This window comes from Ursus maritimus, unplaced genomic scaffold (assembly GCF_017311325.1).
Source record: "Ursus maritimus isolate PB19 unplaced genomic scaffold, ASM1731132v1 scaffold_15, whole genome shotgun sequence".
Lineage (NCBI taxonomy): Eukaryota > Metazoa > Chordata > Mammalia > Carnivora > Ursidae > Ursus > Ursus maritimus.
In genome coordinates this window covers 8,902,055-8,921,058 of record NW_024423897.1, presented here as the reverse complement: position 1 = coordinate 8,921,058, position 19,004 = coordinate 8,902,055, and positions in this window count along the sequence as shown.

The following is a 19,004-nucleotide window of genomic DNA, read 5'->3' as shown; positions in this document are numbered from 1 at the left end:
TCAGGAGGGCATGCATATATTTCCATTCATCTTAACTGTTTATAAGATATTCTGGTGGTGAAATACTATGGTTGTCATGGAAGCAGTCAAGAATTAGGAATCAGAACTCAGGAGAGTTCAGGGAGCTGACCGTGGCTCATTTTTACAGTACAAAAGATTTTGGTTTTTTTTCTTTACAGTAAGTCACTCATGAAGGAATGTGTCTATCAATATCTTCATTTTGTGATTCCAAATCAAATTCATTAAACAATTGTCCTGTAAGTGTCTAAATACACATATGTGTGTATTACTCTATATCTATATACATCTTATACATTATTTGTGCATTTTAGGTATGACTAATTATCATTCCCTCATTGCCTTAGTTAAATTTAGAATTTTCCTACTATCCTGGATATTGAGACCAAAACCAAACTCAGAGATCTTTAATATTCAACTTTGCTTCCCTAAAATCTCTACTTTCAAGGAGTTTCCAATTTATTTGAAAAAGCAAAAAATCTTCAAAAATAAATGGTCAAGAAAACAGATAAGGATATATGGAAGGAATAATTGGCTTTCCCCAGGTCCTGTATCTGCCTTTCTATGCATTCTGGCTATACCCTCTTCACATTTTTAACATTAAGTAATTGAACAGATATTTTCAAAGGTGTCATCTTCCTTTGTCCCACCAACATCATTATTTCATTAAGTTTAGCAGTGATCAGGAGGTTTTCATCGAGCAGGGGACTGTGTTATGTGCTCTGAAAGGTACAAAATAAAAAGACACCATGGGATACAGATCCTAGCACATGGGAGAATCAAATAAAAAATTATCTGTTGTTTTGTACATATAAAGAAGAATGAAATTTTGTGTGTTCCATCCTCTTAATGGAAGAAAAATTCACAAAGTAAATAACATTTGAGCTGCTCTTAAATAGGATTTCATTAAAGAAACACTAAGTGGAAGCAACATACTCTAGAAATAAAAACAATGGAGATGTATTTCAGGCCTTTGAAAATTCTGCGTCTTAGACCTAGACAGAACACCAACGCTAGAAATGTAGCTATGGAAATTGTAAGAATAGTTGGTGTTATATGAAGTTTTAGGAGAAAGAGAGAGAGAGAGTGCAAGTGCACCATAGAGAAAGACTATAAACAGAAGGAAAGAAACCAAAGGATCATCAAGAATGAGCAGGAAAACATAAAACACAAACAGCAATGGAGACTAAAAAATTATCACACTAGGCAACAAAGGGAGTGCGGTATCAAGGAAAAGGAGGGAGTACCAGATTTAAAAAAAAAATCAATTGGAGAATAAATGAGGACCATGAGGAGGAAGTTAGTGAAAATTAATTTCCTTACTAGAGAAGGGATTATTCATATAGGTCATGAGAAAATAAGGGAGGACAAGTGAACAAATAATAAATTTTTAAGAATAGGAGAGTAGTTTGAAGAGGTTCACGTTAAAGGGTCTTAGTGTTATTATTTTATTGAGTGACCTGGATCTGGGTGAAATCAGGTAATGAGTTTATTCTTTCTCTCACTGCCCCTTAAACTGGATTCCTGTATTCGTTCTTTCATAATCTGGATGAAATCTTAGTCCAGTACCACAGCAAATCTGGTCTCTTTAGTTCCCAAGAACAGCCTTATTTTGCTGATTTAATAGCCCCAACAAATATAGTATTGAATCTCAAAAGACATTCAATTTTAAATTGTCTCTACTCTGTTAGCTCAGGTTTACTTGAGGCTTAGAAGCTTGCAGTGGGGGCAGATGCATGGATTCATTCTTCTCTTTCCCTTACTCACCTGATCCCCCACTTCTTATTTATTTTTTACTCTTCTAGGATCTCCTTAGGTGGGGAGTAGACTAAGGGGGGAAATTGCTCATTCTGTGTGGCTGGAATCGTTGTCATTATCCTATTGAGATGGGTAGATAATTTCAGGCTCCATGTCTCTTTTGTTGAGTTTCTCAAAAGAGAATCTTTTGTTGAGTTTCTTAGAGCTACTCTCACAGGGAAGGACCAATTGCAGCTTCTACAATCCAGACAAAGCCTCAAGTCTGGCTGCCTGCTTTGAATCTCACCCTCATCGTTCGGCCTTCTGATTGTCTCCTCTTTACTGGGTCACTTCATCCCTCTGTGCGGTTCTTAAGATGATCTCAGGCTGACACTATCTTGAGGGCCATTTTGTTTCCCAGGACATGCGTACCTTTTTCAGCTGTTGGTAGAGGGGCAGTTTATTCTTGGTACACATCACTCCATGCACCAACTCTTCCCTTCAGACTTTCCCAGCAAAAATCAGATGCCAAATCTTAAGTCATTCTAACTCTTGGGGCATATGTTAAGGTGTCCTTGGGGTCCTTTTGAAAAGTTTTTCACTTGATGTAATGTGAGGAGCAAGGACAGGATGTAATAGTGTTTCAGTTATTCTTCCCAGTGAAATTTTCCCATGGCTTCTTAAACCTCATTGTCTTATATGTTCAGAAGTAGTGATGGTTCCTATCCTAGCAGAATTGGTTTTGAGCCATCTCTTTTGCAAGTCCTGTGTAGCTGGTTTAGCAACTCTCTTTAGAATGGGGGAGTATTTGGCAACTATTGTGTTGTTCTCAGCCAAGGACCTGTGCAGAAAAATCAAGACAACAGGAAGAGTTGAATTTAACATCCTGATGCATTAGTAAAATAGGAGATTAGATCATTTATTGAGAATGAACAAGGGCTTTAGGGATTTTTGTGGTTAATAAAAGAGAAATCAGGACTCCAATAAACGAGGTAGACTGTCAATTAGCAATGAGGAAAAGATTCGGTAAATAACATTTCAGAGGTTTGATAACGTCAGTATGAACTACAACCCATCAATGCAGTTTTGGGAATTTTGCTGTCGTAAACAGTAAAATGGAAGCTAAAGAGAAAGGAATGGAGTTGTACTGCCAGTGACAATCACTGGCAAAATGTTTTGCAGAATAAGATGGTACTAAGCACTGGTCAAAACCTGCAAGAGAAACTAGACTAGGTAGAACAGGAATAATAATAATGACCTTAACCATTCATTAAGCACTTTCCCTTGCCAAGGAATTACTAAGGTCTTTATACATATGCTCATGAGATACTATCCTTGTTTTACAGAAAAGGAAAGGGAGTCTTAGGTAAGTTAAATAACTTCAGCTGTAAGTGGAGGGTGGGGTTTTCAAACTCATATCTGTCCTACAAAGACTTTGTACTTAGAGGTGAATCAGAAGAGTAAAAGTAGACTTAGAGATGAAAGCTTATATAGATCCAAATGAAACGAAGAGCATGGTTAATGTCAAGTGAAATATTGGGAGCCTGTAAATCAAGGGCAGAAATTCAAAGTTACTGTGCAAATGGGATGCCCTAGTGGTGTAGAGCTGAAGGCCACTGGAGTAGAAATAAACTGAAGAACTGATACAGTAGGGTGTTATTTTCTTGATGATTGTGAAAAATGTATCTATTCAAGCTAAAGGTGGAGGAAAAGGTACAAAGTGGAGAACCTATGATTTAGGGAATAAAGATGTTAAAGAATTTAAAGGAAATGCCATGGAAGTAGGCCAAATGTGATAGCCAAAAAAAAAAAAAAAAAAAAAAAAAAAAAAAGAAAGTTTAACAGTGTGGGCTGTATAAAGACCTGGAATTGTTGAATCAAAGGAATGGTGATGTAATCAGGAAGTGGCAGTGGGAAGTAAATGTGCTCCCAACACTGAATCCTGACTCTGAGGTATGAGAAAAGGAATCATCTCTAGAAGGAATTGGGCAGGGTGTGTGATTTTCAAAGAAAGAAAGAAGACCAGCTCCACATTCCCCACTTCCCCGGAGTGGCCTTTCCTTTCCACACAATTTAAAGTAATTCCCTTCTCCAGTCATTCTCCATCATATTAACCTCTTTTATTTTTCTCATGGTGCTTATTACTGCATGAAACTACTCTTGTTTGTTTAGTACTTTATCCATTATAACACATGAGCAACATGAGGACGGGGACTTTGATTTGCCAAACCACTGTAGCCTCATCATGGAAAACGAGCCTGGCCCATATAAGTGTTCAATAAATGTGTGTTAAATAAATGTATGAATTGTAGTGGCTATTTGACGAAAATTTTTAGAATATGTTTAAGCTTTTTACCAATATTATAGAAATATCAAAGAGAAGAAGCAGGAAGTGTGTTTGATGTAGCTTAAGAAGAGTAAGCCTGAACTAGATGTGGAAAGTGTTTAGTAAGATATAAAGTACACTTAACTAGAGAAGCCTAACCTTCATTGGTAAATGGAAATGCCCTGAATGATGGAGGTAGAGAGCTGGGTAGCAGTCGGCTCCGGGATCAAGGTCACTATGGGAAGATAACTGAATTACAGGACTCAGTATTTCAAAGACCTCTTTGGGACTTGGGTGAACTGTGGATTCTTTTCCACCTGTGACTCTACCTGACTTCTGTTGTTTGTGACTGCTAAAGAAGATGATAAGTACACTAAATATGATTCCTTTTTCTTCCCATTCCTCTCTCATTTATATTTATCTTGAAATCACAAAATGATTCTTTGGTGGTAAACAACAGACTTTTTTTTTTTTTTCCAGGTTAAATGAGTGGAATGTTGATGTTGTTCCGTAGTTTTGTTTCTTAAGAGAGAAAGCAACTATTGGAGAAGAATACAGGAGAGAAGAGCCCACAAAATCATTTTATTCGCTAATAGTGTTTCAAGTTGTAGAGGAGAAGGAGAAAGTAGTCTATTTTAGGGTATGATTATTTGTGTTGAAATTCAGAACAGGCAGGGAAATTAGAGAATGGGGGCAAGGAGAAGAATCTGAAAGGTAGAGTTTTACCATCCACATTGAAAACAAACTAGAACTTGGACTAAATGAACAGTACAATTATTAGACTATACCAAGTTTCCTCAGGGTTTTACATGGGTTAACCAGAAACCTCTTCCAAAATATTTGCCTGGAAATGTCTATTTGGCCTTTTGTTTCAAGAGAGTGAGGTGGTCTAATGAAGCTTTGTGAACTTCCTACTATATAGAACTTTCTAAGAGAGTCTGCTCTTATGATAGTCTAAAAAAATCAAGCAAAAGGAGTTTGCATTTGCAGTATATTTAGACCTGAGCTGACTGAAGAAAAGAAAATCACCTAAATGCTTAAAAAAATTGATTCTCTAAATTCTGACCAAATAGTTTGGAATGGTTGTTTATCCTAATATATTAGAGCTCATTAGATAAAACACAGGAATTGCCAGAGAGGATTAGTGGGGGTTCTCTTTGTTTGTTTGTTTGCATTTCCTTATTGGGATTTATAAATTCAGCCACGGATAAAAGGAGGGATACAGCAGTGTCTGATCTGAAAAGAAATTAATTAAAATATTGGAAAACGAGGGATTTGGTAAATGATCCAGATTAAAACTGAACAAACGTGGGAGAAATTCAGAGAACAAACATAAAATTTAAAAACATGGTGAGGCAAAAAGTATCTTTATAGTCTTCTTATGAGAACAAGAAAGGGAGCGTTTACAAAGCCCCAGGAGGGCAAGGCGTCATTGCGTGTCAATGACATCAGAGACTGTGTAATATAATGCTTAAGACTGCTGTGCTCTGTACTTAGATTGCTGGATTCAAACCCAGCCAGATCACTTCTTAGCAGATCTTGGGTAAGTTACTTTGCTTTTCTGAACCTTAGTTTTCTCATCTGTGAATTGGTAATAATAGAATCTACCTCATAGGGCTGTTGTGAGGATCGGATGAAAGCATGATTAAAACGGTATCTGGCTTTCTATAAATAATAATAATTTTTACCGTCATTATCATCTTTTCTTGTGCCTTATAATATCTGACACATGGCAGACAGTAAATATGTGATGACTGACTGACTGACTGAATTGTAGCCAAAATGAAGCTTTCTATCTTCTGTTATTACGCTTACAGTCTAAGACAAGGAGCTAAAGTTGAGCCACAAACTTAATGTGTACATGTTCAGTCAAGGAATGTAAATGAGTAAAGAGCACTCTATGTAAGAAAAAAGAAACGTTGGGTCACCTGGGTGTCTCAGTCAGTTAAGCTCTCATCTCCTGACTTCGGCTCAGGTCATGATCTTAGGGTCCTCTGCCCCTCCCCCACTTGCTTGCTTGCTCTCTCTCTAAAATAAAAAAAATCCTTCTTTAAAAAAGATTTTATTTATTCGTTTTAAGCAGAGAGAGAAAGGAGGGGCTGAGAGAGGGAGAAAGAATCTAAAGCAGACTCCACACTGGGTATAGAGCCTGCCACAGGGCTCAATCCCCCAACTACAAGATCATGACCTGAGCTGAAACCAAGAGTCAGACACTCAACTGACTGAGCCACCCAGGCCCCCCAGTAAATCAATCAATCAATCAATCAATCAATAAAAGCTTAAAAAAAAAAGAGAGAAAAAAGAAATGTCTTCTTGGTCTACCTTTTATGTTCTCACTTTGGATAGATGATCTGGGCACTAAGAAATATTCCTATGTTCTCAATAAAATAACAACTCAAACTCTGGTAAATGGCATTTGACTACTCTTCTGTGTTAAGGATGTGATGGGGAGTGGTGGGAACTGTGGTAACCTGGAGACCCTATAACCTTGTAGAGCAGGCAGCCTCTACACACTTCCAGCTGATGGTTACATTTGAGAATGCAAGGCTAGTGTTGCCAACTTTTTTATTTTTCAAAAGAAAGTAGAAACTTAAATAAAATTCTTTTATATATTTCCTCAATAGTTTTTGTAGTTATTACTTGTCTTTTAAATACTGGGCAGGCTAAAGTTTCCCTTCCCTGACTTCACACTGATGATCTAGTGCAAGGGCCTGTAGGTGGGAGAGTAACCTATTAAAATGCAAATCCCCCTGGAATGCATAGCTCCTAACAACACTGTTATCACCAGTGTCACTAGAGAGAGGACTTGGGGGGAGTGGAGAACATCTGGGGGAGGTAAGATAAAAGGAGAAGTGGGAGGAAGCCAGAGGCAAGATCTGCTTACTCTACCATTTCAGCTAAAACTGGTCATAATATAGAAAACTAGAGGAAAGTGAGAGGCTATGTTTGAGTGATCATGAAGGGAGAGTTAAGGGGAATATTTCAAAGTAAGACTTCTTAGGAAAGATGAATAAATAAAAATTAAAAATACTATTTTCCAGTCAACATAAGAAGTACATGGCAGTTTTAAAATCTCCTATTTAGGAAAATAAAAAGGCTCTCCTATTTAGAAAAATATTGTTGTTTTCCATTTACCTCCATCTATCCCATGTTTGTTTCTTAGAGACCTCAGTACCTCAATACTTTTTAATCTGTGAGACGTTTGGGGAAATCGAGAATTCTCTGTTCGTACCACTGCTGAGCACATTTTTGTTCTGCCTAAGCTTGCTGCTCTTGTCATTGATAATGGCCTTGTTGTATATTTGCAGAATGTTTGCCTTTGATTTTGGCCTTGAACTATACTTTTGAAATGTATCTAGTAGCTCCCATCACTGCAGAAGCTGGCTATACCACCGGTACTTGTTTCCTGTCATTGTCCACATCAATAATTTAAAACCCATTGCATTTATTTCCCTATTCAAAAAAAGTCAAGGAATAAAACAAATAGAATATACTATTGTGGCCCTTTAGGAGCTTAAAATCTAGTAGAGAAGGCAAACCATGAAACAATAGAATGTAAGCTATCTCCTATAATATTATAGTGTACTACACTGTATATATAGTACAGTATAGAGTTTGTCTAGTATTCCACAGATTGTATGCAGTATAGTATTGCTGAAAAGTATTGCCTTGCTAAAAGAAAAAACAGGTCTTGAATCTCATTCCTCTACTGACCAACTGGTTGAATTTAGGCTTATCTGTAAAAAAGGGGGATAAAGATATCTATTTCCCAAGTAGCTGAGAATAGAAAGAAATACTATTTGTTTAGCAATTAGCATGCAATTGCTATCTTATAGTCAGTATTCCAAAAAGGCAGATAGATGAAGTATTGCTTACCTTCAGGTAATTTATAACCTAATTATAGGTAAAATATATATTATACAAAAATTTAAACAGCAATTCCATTGCTACCTAACTGTGGAATAAAATAACAAGATGTCTCAAGTCTGTAACTGATAATTTATAAATGATGGTAAGAGAGACATTGCTCACAAATGCTACATGGAGTACTAAGGTCTGTCAAGTTATATATACTTAAAAATTATTGATTAAGGTATAGCTTATGTATGATAAAGTGCATGAACCTTAAATGCACAGCTCAGTGGATTTTTTTATTCATATGTATATACCCATGTAACTACCACCAGTGAAGTTACAGAACATTTCTATCACACTAGAAATTTCCTTTTTTCCCCTTTCCTGTGTATATCCCCTCTGCTCCATCCCTGATTAAGACTCCATCCCCAATTAACTATACTGATTTCAATCACCATAAACTAGTTTTACCTATTATTAACTCTATGTAAATAGAATATACTCCCTTTAATCTGGCTTCCTTCATTCAACATTTTTTCTATGATAGTCATCCATTAGAAATATATGAGGGAATTCCTGTTGCTTTACGTACTCACCAATATTTGAGATTCTTAGTTTTTAAATGTAGACATTCTGGGGAGGATATGCTAGTACCTATTTGTGCTTTGGATTTGTTTTACTCTCATGTCTAAGAATAGGATGATGGTTGTTTAAGAGTCCCGCCCATTTTTAAAATTGATTATTTGGTTAATTGTCTTTTTCTTATGGATTTGCTTCCTTAGGTTCTGGCTGTATGAATAGGTGGATTTCTTTCAGTCCATAACTTGCCTTTTTACTCTCTTAATGGTACCTTCAAGAGAAATTCTTAATTTTACTGAGTTCCAACTGAAAAAAATTATCTTGTGGCTTTTGTATGTGTAAGTGTGTGTGTGTGTGTGTGTGTGTGTGTGTGTATAAACTTAAACCTTTGCTGATCTAAGTAGTCTGACTGATACTCTGATTCTTTTGAGATGGCTGTTTTGAAACACGAAGGATTAAATACCTGTAAAAGTTTGCACATAGATGTTATTCCCAATCAAAAGATTTATTTAAAGTATATCAGATCTTATTGCTACTATTTCCAGCCCTTTAATTTGCCCCCAGATGCCTACATACTACTTTATTGAGAATCTGTCCTTTAGTTCCATTATCTAAAATTTTCTCAGTGTTTGGAGAAGAACATCTATGACCAAGAGGGGTTCTGCCTCATTTTAACTATTTTCAGGACAGAAATAATAGGTCCATTGTGATTCCAACTCCAACTTCCTTTTAACTTATACAGAATACCAAGGGGCAAATGTTTCCCTAATCTATGGAAGACGGATCAAAATAGATTGCTTAATAATGAAGTTTGAGATAGTTTATTTAAAGATATTATTCTCCCTTATAGCTTAACTTTCAGTGTTAATAGAGTATGGGGATTTAGATCACTATATTAGTTTGCTAGGACTACCATAACAAAATACTACAGAGTAGCATAAACAACAGAAATTTATTTTTTCGCAGTTCTGGAAGCTGAAGGTCCAAGCCTAGGTATCAGCAGTTTGATTCCTTCTGAGGCCTCTTTCCTTGGCTTGCAGATGACTTTCTTCTCACTGTATCCTCACAAGGTCTTTTGCCAGTGCTTGTGTCCCCCTGGCATCTCTCTGTTCTCTTATTAAGGATATCAGTTAGATTGGATTAGGACCCATCCTAACAGCCTCATCTTAACTTAATCACTTTTAAAGACCCTATCTCTAAATATTGTCGCATTTAAAGGTACCTGTGGTTAGGTCTTCAACATGCAAATTTTGAAGGGGACACAGTTAAGCCCATAACAGTCACTGTTGTGTATTTTAGAAGAGTATAATAAGGAAAAGTGCCAGATTAGAAAGCAGAGGATATGTCCAACAATGGGCAAATACGCAATTGTCATGGAAGCTAAAGGTTGAAGAAATGGAGTAGACATGGAAACCCCACAAAATATTACCCATATGTACAAATAAGTAGACAGTTGTACAAATGAGTACACAGTAGACTGAATAGGTCAGTGCTGAGGAGATCCAGTTTAGGGTCACACACTGAGCTAAGAGGAATCATGAAAGAAAGTTTTCTGATTAAGAAGATTTGGTAGCTGATTGTGAAGGAAAAAAAGATCATGGATTTTCTGGAAGATGGAGGACATTATCTTGAAGATAGTTAAGCACTAGACCTAGGATGTCAGTCGGATACAGATGTGTGGGATATAAATGATAAGATAAGGGGTTATATTTACTTGATTCTTTTCAGGTCTGCCTTTGTGGAACTCAGTTTGATGTATAAAATCCTTTCATTGGGATGAGAAATATTTATTAAAGTGCCTTTTTTTTAATGAAGATTTTATTTATTATTTGAGAGAAAGTGAGCGAGAGAGCCAGAGAGCACAAGTTGGGGGGGGGGCAGCAGAGGGAGAGGGAGAAACAGGCTCCCTACCGAGTCAGGAGCCCGATCAATCCCAGAACCCTAGGATCACAACCGGGCTGAAGGCAGCCACTTAACCAAACTGAGCTATCCAGGAGCCCCTAAAGCACGTTTTAAAATCAAATTCTCGGGGTGCCTGGGTGGCACAGTGGTTAAGCGTCTGCCTTCGGCTCAGGGCGTGATTCTGGCGTTCCAGGATCGAGCCCCACATCAAGCTCCTCTGCTATGAGCCTGCTTCTTCCTCTCCCACTCCCCCTGCCTGTGTTCCCTCTCTCACTGGCTGTCTCTATCTCTGTCGAATAACTAAATAAAATCTTAAAAAAAAAAATCAAATTCTCATGAGGTTTAAGCTTTTTCCTGGAGGGCAAAAGAAATCCCCTTATTAGTCCCTTTAATATCAGTCAAAATCTGTCACTGTGTTCTTACCAATGTTTCCAAATCCTAGGACTCAGATATCTTGTAGAACATCTTTCATTCCCTATCGACATGTCAGACCAGTAGTCTAATATAGTAGCTCATATCCAAGATCAGTGGGAGAGAGAGAAGTGGAACAATAGCCAGGCCCTCCTGATAAGGCCCAGGATCCCACAGGATGTCTTCTGTCTGCAGAAGTTTCAAGTGAGGTAGTCATTGGCCATATCCAAGGAGAAAAACATTTGAGAACTGCTTACCTAATGAGCTTCAGGTTAAGATTATATTAGACTATCCATGTTCATTGAAAATGGAGGGTCTTTTTTAAAAATCAGAATTAGATTTTTAAATTTTTCTTCCCATAAAGCTATGTATATGGCTTAAATCAAACAACACAGCAAAATATAAAGAAGAAAACAAAATCACCTGAAAATCTCCCACCCTGAAATAACCATTGTTATCTTCATGGTGACTATTATTTTCAAAATCTCTCTGAGATATAGTATTTGTAAAATTTTACATAATTGAGATCACACCATACCAGTTTATTGGCAACCTGCTTTTAGTCATTTAATGATATGTCATGGAATCCTTTTGATCTCAACATGTTTAGATCTACATCATTATTTTTAATGGCTGCATGGTACTCCTTTGTGTGGATAAATCATCCGTTTTTAACATTGATCCCTTTTTGAAGGACCTTGAAATTGTTTCCAACTTTTTTGCTATTATAAGCAGGTTTAATGAACATCATCGTGCATTGGCCTTATTATTTTCTTTCAATAAATTCCTAGAATCTGGAGACATTCTTAAAATGTCAGTTTATGGGTAAGATGTAAAATTTTCCTGAAATAAGCTAGTACCCTCTTTTATTTTTAATTATTTTGTATAGAATATTTATGGCTTTTGGGAGATGGTTTTCCTGTTCACCTCCAGTGATTCTATAGTGCAGTCTTTACTCTCAGACCATCTAGAAGGAAAGAACATGCATTGCTGTTTATGTTTCTATGTTCAAGTCGCCGTGGACTATTATAAATGGGTGGGGCTGGTAGAAACACATAGTAGTTCTGCGAAATGCAAGATTTCTGTGAGATGGGTGATTTTTGCATGAACCTTAAAAGGATAGAATTTAGGTAAAGCATTTTAGGAGTAAAAAACTAGAAGAATCGGCAAGGTATTTATAATGTGCTTGGCAATTGAGGGGGGAAAAGAAGGAAATTGTTTTTAAAGCATTTTGGATCAAGATCTTTCCCTGTTGACTACTCTGAACACACCTATCTTCATTTTCCTTCTTGATCTCTACCCCATCGAGGGAATGTCTTTCAATTCCTTGGACACAGCAAGCTCTCTCCTATCTCTGCTTATGTTATTTCCTCTGCTCTCTTCCTGGGTACCCCCACACTGCCCATTCCTCTTTCCCTAGAATACACAACCTTTACTTGACTAAGAAATGCCTATTCAGGTGTTCATCTTATGCTCAATTTTGGGAGTTATTCTCATTAAAAAGCCTCCCCGGAGTCACTGGCTGAGTTAGTCCCTTTTACTTGCATTCATGCTGCAACTAACATTGTATTGATTTCATTAAAAACTTAAAGTATCTGTTTTGTCCCATTTAAGGTTGTGTCTGTCATATTCATCACTGATATCATTAGGGCCTAATCCAGTGCTTGGGAAAACGTGGGCACATATGAATGTTTTTAATGAACAAATTGGAATTGGCAGAATAGTTTTGATGGAATGGATCCATACAAGATGATAGTTGGAAACTAGGCTGGGGAGTCAGAGCTTCTATTGAAGAGAGTCTTAGAGGCAGACAAAAAAGTTAAAAATAATATAACATTAAAATTTTAATCTATAGACTCCTACAGAACTCTAGAATCAAAAACAAGAAATGTGGGGTGCCTGGGTGGCACAGTTGGTTATGCAACCTACTCTTGGTTTCTACTCTTGGTCGTGAGATCAAGCTTCATATTGGGCTCTGCCCTCAGCGGGGAGTCTGCTTGAGATTCTCTCTCTTCCTCTCCCTCTGCTCCTCCCCCCTGTTCTCTCTCTCTTTCTCAAATGAAAAATACATAAATCTTAAAAAAATATAAAAATAAAAGCAGAGGACCTGAAAAGACATTTTTCCAAAGTGGACACGAAGATGGCCAACAGGTAAATAGAATGATGATCAACATCACTAGTCATCAGGGAGATGCAAATCACAACCTCAATCAAATATCTCCTCACCTCCCACCAGTCAGAATGGCTGTTATCAAAAAGATAAGAAATAACAAATGTTGGCATGGAAATGGAGAAGAGGGGGAGCCCTTAGGCACTGTTGGTAAGAATATAAACTGGTGCATTATAGAAAGCAGTATGGAGATTCCTCAAAAAATTAAATATAGAACTACCATATCATCCAGCAATTCCCCCACTTCTAGGTACCTATTCAAAGAAAATAAAAACAGTGAAATAGAAAGATATATGCACCCCTAGGTTCACTGCAGTGTTATTTACAGTAGCCAAAATATGGAAACAGCCTAAGTGTCCATTGATAGATGAATTGATAAAGATATGGTGTGTGTGTGTGTGTGTGTGTGTGTGTGTGTAATAGAATACTACTCAGCCATAAAAGAGACAGAAATATTCCCATTTGTGACACTATGGATGGATCTTGATGGTATTATGCTAAGTGAAGTAAGTCAGAGAAAGACAATTACCACATGATTTCACTTATACATAGAATCTAAAAAAACACAACAAACAAAATAAAACAAAACAAAGCCCAGACTCATAGATACAGAGAACAGAGTGGTGGTTTCCAGAGGGGCAAGGAATTGAGGGCAAGAAGGGGGAGGGGATGAGGTGGGTAAAGGGGATCAAGAGGTGCAAATTTCTAAGTATAAAATGAAATCATGGGGGTGTAATGTACAGCATGAGGAGTACTGTCAATAATACTGTATTAAGGTTATATGGTGACAGATGACAATTAGGATTTACTGTGGTGATCAGTTCACAACTAAGAGAATATTGTATGTAAATTATACTTCAATTTAAAAATTTTAAAAAACTAGGTAATTTAATTAAATCAAGTGTCTGAGACCATGTAAGTCCTATGAAGCACAGTTGCAGGTGGTATTGACAATATTAGCCCTGAGTAGTGTCAGAAATTCTTTCTCTGCCTTACTAGGACAATGTTTCTCATGCTGTTTTTCTGCAACAAATAAATAGGTATTCTTTGAAAAGTATTCTGTGTCATAGTTACCTTTGGGCTCAACATCACTGATCATAAGGGAAATACAAATCAAAACTACAATGAGATCACCTCACACCTGTCAGAATGGCTAAAATCAACAATTCAAGAAACAATGGACACTGGTGAGGACGTGGAGAAAGGGGAACCCTCTTGCACTGTTGGTGGGAATGCAAACTTGTGAAGCCACTGTGGAGAACAGTATGGAGTTTCCTCAAAAAATTAAAAATAGAACTACCCTATGACCCAGCAATTGCACTACTGGGTATTTCCCCAAAGAACACAAAAATACTGATTCAAAGGGATGCATGCACCTTGATGTTTATAGCAGCATAATCAACAATAGCCAAATTATGGTAAGAGTCCAGATATCTGTTGACTGATGAATGAATAAAGAAGATGTGGTGTATATATATATGAATATATATATACTTGTGTGTGTGTGTGTATATAATGGAATATTATTCAGATATAAAAAAGAATGAAATCTTGCCATTTGCAATTATTTGAGTGGAGCTAGAGTGTATTATGCTAAGTGAAATAAGTCAGTTGGAGAAGGACAAATACCATATGATTTCACTCATATGTGGAATTTAAGAAACAAGATAAAAACAAGCAAAGGGAAAGAAAAGAGAGAGGGAGGCAAACCAAGAAATAGACTCTTATCTATAGAGAACAAACTAATGGTTACTAGAGGGGAGATGGGTGGGGGGATGGGGGAAAAAGGTGATGGGATTTAAGGAACACAGTTGTGATGAGCACTAGGTGATATACGCAAGTGTTGAATCACTATATTTGTACACCTGAAACTAATAATGTACTGTATATTAACTGGAATTAAAAAGAAAAAAAAAGAAGGAAAACATGAGAGTAAAAACAGCTGAATAGTTTTCTTTCCTTGTAAGAGTTCTCTGATCTAGTATGCTAATATATGTGGTGAATATCCAATAAGTAGATTTTATAGGCACTGTTTTCCAAACTTAAATGTCATTGTGCACATCTATTCTTATAATTTGAAACTGTTTTCTACAAAATACCATCTTAAAAAAGGTTCTTCTAAGTTACTCATGACTTGAAAGATAATCCTGTCTCGTATAGTTTTCCTTTTCTTTTCGCTTTTCCCAGTTTTCTGGAGAAGCAAATATTTTTCCAACAAATTACTTAATTGCTTGCAATTACTTCATCTCCAGGTGAGCCTGCAGCTTGCCATTGGTCAACATGGATTTTGTAAGAAAAGACAATTACAACATTTAATCAGCCTTTGAAAACTTTTGGCATTTATTTATTTATTTTTTATTTTTTTTTAAAGTGTTATTTGAGAGAGAGAGTGAGCACAAGCAGGGGGGAGGGGGAGAGAGAAAGAAACTTAAGCAGACTCCATGCTGAGTGCAGAGGCCAACACAGGGCTTGATCTCACCACCCTGAGATCATGACCTGAGCAGAAACCAAGAGTAGGTCACATAACTGACTGAGCCACCCAGGCACCCCATCCTCTGCTCATTTTAAAGTCAGACTGTTGGTGGGTTTTGTTTTTGTTGTTGTTGCTGAGTTGTATGAGTTCTTTATGTATTTTGGATATTAACCCTTTATTGGATATATGAGTTGCAAATATCTTTTCCTATTCAGTAGGTTGCCTTTTCATTTTGTTAATAGTTTTCTTCACTGTGTGGATGCTTTTTAGTTTCGTGTGGTTCCTTTTGCTTATTTTGGCTTTTGTTGCCATGGCCTTTGGAATCAGATCCAAAAAACTTCATTAAAACTGATGTTGAAGAACTCACCCCCTATCTTTTCTTCTAGGATTTTTATGGTTTCAGGTTTCACATTCAGGTCCTTTTATTTTTAAAGGCTTTATTTGAGAGAGAAAGAGTGAACGAGAGCATAAGCTGGGGAGAGGCAGAGGGAGATGGAGAAGCAGACTCCCCACTGAACAGGGAGCCTGACTACATGGGACTTGATGCCAGGACCCTGGGATCATGACCTGAGCCCAAGCAGATACTTAACTGACTGAGCCACTGAGACGCCCCTCACATTCAAATCTTTAATTCATTTTGAGTTTATGGTGTAAGATGGTGGTCTAGGTTCAGTCTTTTTTATGTAGCTGACCATTTTTTCCAATACTACTTATTGAAGAGACTAGCCTTTCTTTTTTGCATATTCTTGCTTCTTTGTCATAAATTAATTGACTATATGTGTAGGTTTATTCCTGGACTCTTCATTCTGTTCCATAGATCTGTGTGTCTGTGTTTATGCCAGTATGTACTGTTTTGATTACTATAGCTTCGTGGTATAATTTGAAATCAGGGAACATACTTCTCTGGCTTTGTTCTTTTATCTCAAGATTGCTTTGGCTATTTGGGATCATTGTGGTACCATACAAATTTTAGAATTATATGTTCTAGTTCTATGAAAATGCCATTGGAATTTTGAAAGGAATTACATTAAGTATGTGGATTGCTTTGGGTAGTATGGGCATTTTAACAGTATTAATTCTTCTAACCCATGAGCACAGAATATCCTTCCATTTATTTATGTTTTCTTCAATTTCTTTCATCAGTGACTTTTAGTTTTCAGGGTACAGGTCTTTCACCTCCTTGGTTAAATTTATTCCGAGGTATTTTATTCTTTTTTATGCAATTTTAAATGGAACGTTTTTCTTGATTTCTCTTTCTGTTAGTTCATTATTAGTGTATAGAAATGCAATAAAATTTAAAACACTTACTTTAAATTGCTTAAAATATATCCCAGACTCACCAGTCTAAGACAAATTTATGGAGACAAAAGTCTAAAGTAAAGAAGACTAATGGTAAAATACATGTTTATCATTCTTGGGTATATGCGAGACTAAATAAACTGAAGAAAAAAGGTATCAACTAATCTTTTAATAATGATACAAAAATCATTCAAGATTGACATACTGTTTAAAAAAAGCTACAAGATTTGTGTTTCCTTTTTACTTTATTTTTTTTAAGTGCCCCAAATGTGTTTTCCGAAGGAGGATAAATATTCCCACTGAACTCCTACTTATCCTTCTAATTTCCTCATTTTTAAAATTCTGTAAGTCAATGAATCTCAAATTGGCAGAGTTTGAATTAATGTGATTTAGATCATAGATCAAAGACTTAGCATTTTAAATGAAAATACATTTTCTATTGTACTTCTATGGCAAAGATTGGTAAAGTGTATAAAGCACCCTTCATATGAGTAAACAACTCTAAGAATGATCTATTCCTTTCATTTTTAGACTTTTTTTGAGAAAAAATTTCTACTGTGAGCACGTTTTTCATGTGTAAAGAAGCCTAAAAAATAAGAGCAGAGAAAAGTGGAGTGTCTTCTTTTGAAGTGTGGGATCATCATCATTAAGCAAGGACCACAATGTAGGACACAGAAAAGGTGTTTTGTTTTTTTTTAATTTGATATGTGTACGTGTTAAGGGTAGAGACTACTGCATATGCAAGAGTACATTACAGTGGTAGAGAATGTGTAACTGGGTTCAAATTACAGCTCTACCAGTTATTAATTTTGTTATCCTGGGCAGGTTTCTGTGTATAAAATCCTATGTATAAAATTACATCCTCTTTATGGTTGTTGTGATATTTAAATGAGTTAATTAATATGAAGTTCTAGCATAAGCTAGGTACAAAGAAAGTGCTCAACGCATGTTACTTATTATAAGATTATTGTAACCTAGTAGATCATTTAGTTCTAATTCTTTAATTTTCTTAGCCTTTTTCAACTGTTTCAAGAGGAACCTTATTTACACCCAAGTTTCAATGCTCAGTTATACATTTTGTACATGGTGGCCATTTAACATTGATTTGCTATTTATTAGTTGATGTATCAGTATTCTTTGATTAGTTGATTTATTAGTATTTACTGATTAGCTAGTACTTAGCTGCTTTTATCCCTAAAAAAAAATCTGTTTTCCTGGCTTTTTGCCAAGTCTCTTATTTTCCAAGTACTAGAGAAGTCTGTCCCATCTTTTCTTCTCTCATCTCTTCATGTCATCACTAATTTCCCTCTCCTAGCCCAAAAGAATTGTTCCTTTTCCCCGTGCTGCTTCTTGTTTTGATTTTGTTGGAAAGGAAAGAAGAAAGCTTTTTTTGTTTGTTTGTTTGTTTTTTAACCTCCTCTACCAAAATGTACTGTCCAGTGAAGGGTAATCATTAAAAAAATGGACTTTGCACACAAACAGACCTGGGTTCATATTACCCACCCTTTCCCTTACTAGCTCTGTCAGCTTGGGCAGGTTACTTCACCATGGGGAGCCACAGCTTCCTCATTTGTATAATGAGCATACTGCTAACTTAGTAGAATGGTAAGGATGAGAAAATATATATGTGTAGGATGGAGGGAATCTGTAAATGTTGACTCTGATCATTATCATTTCCTGTTTTATTATAACAATTCATCATTCAGTTAACAAATCAAAAGCTGCAATTTATTTCAATATTTAATTTTTAGCAAAACTAGAGTATGCTTAATCATCACACATAATTTCAAGCTGGCAGAAGCTAACTTCAAAATTTTCTCCCATTTCAGCTGATGAAGCATTATTCAACTTCTTTTCTGCATATCAAACCAATAGGATATTAACTTCGAATTTTAAAAGATCTTATTTTAAAAATCCCAGTCATTGAAGACTTCCTTGTTTAATCGTTTGTCAACATTTTAAAGATATTTTGAAGACTACAAGAAATCTAAGATAACCTCTAGTATATATAATCTAATTTTTACTTGCAGTTAGAATCATATTTGAAATTTGATGCAGTGTAAATGAACAAACACAAATCTTATGTGTGTGTATATTTATACATCACATATCTCTTTTCCTCCTTAGGGAGGGACATAAATCCTGCCAAAATTAGAGCAAAAGAAACCAGCCTTTGAGAAGCCAAGCAATTGACATGATACAAGTCAAAATCATTCGATCAAAGACTCATTCAC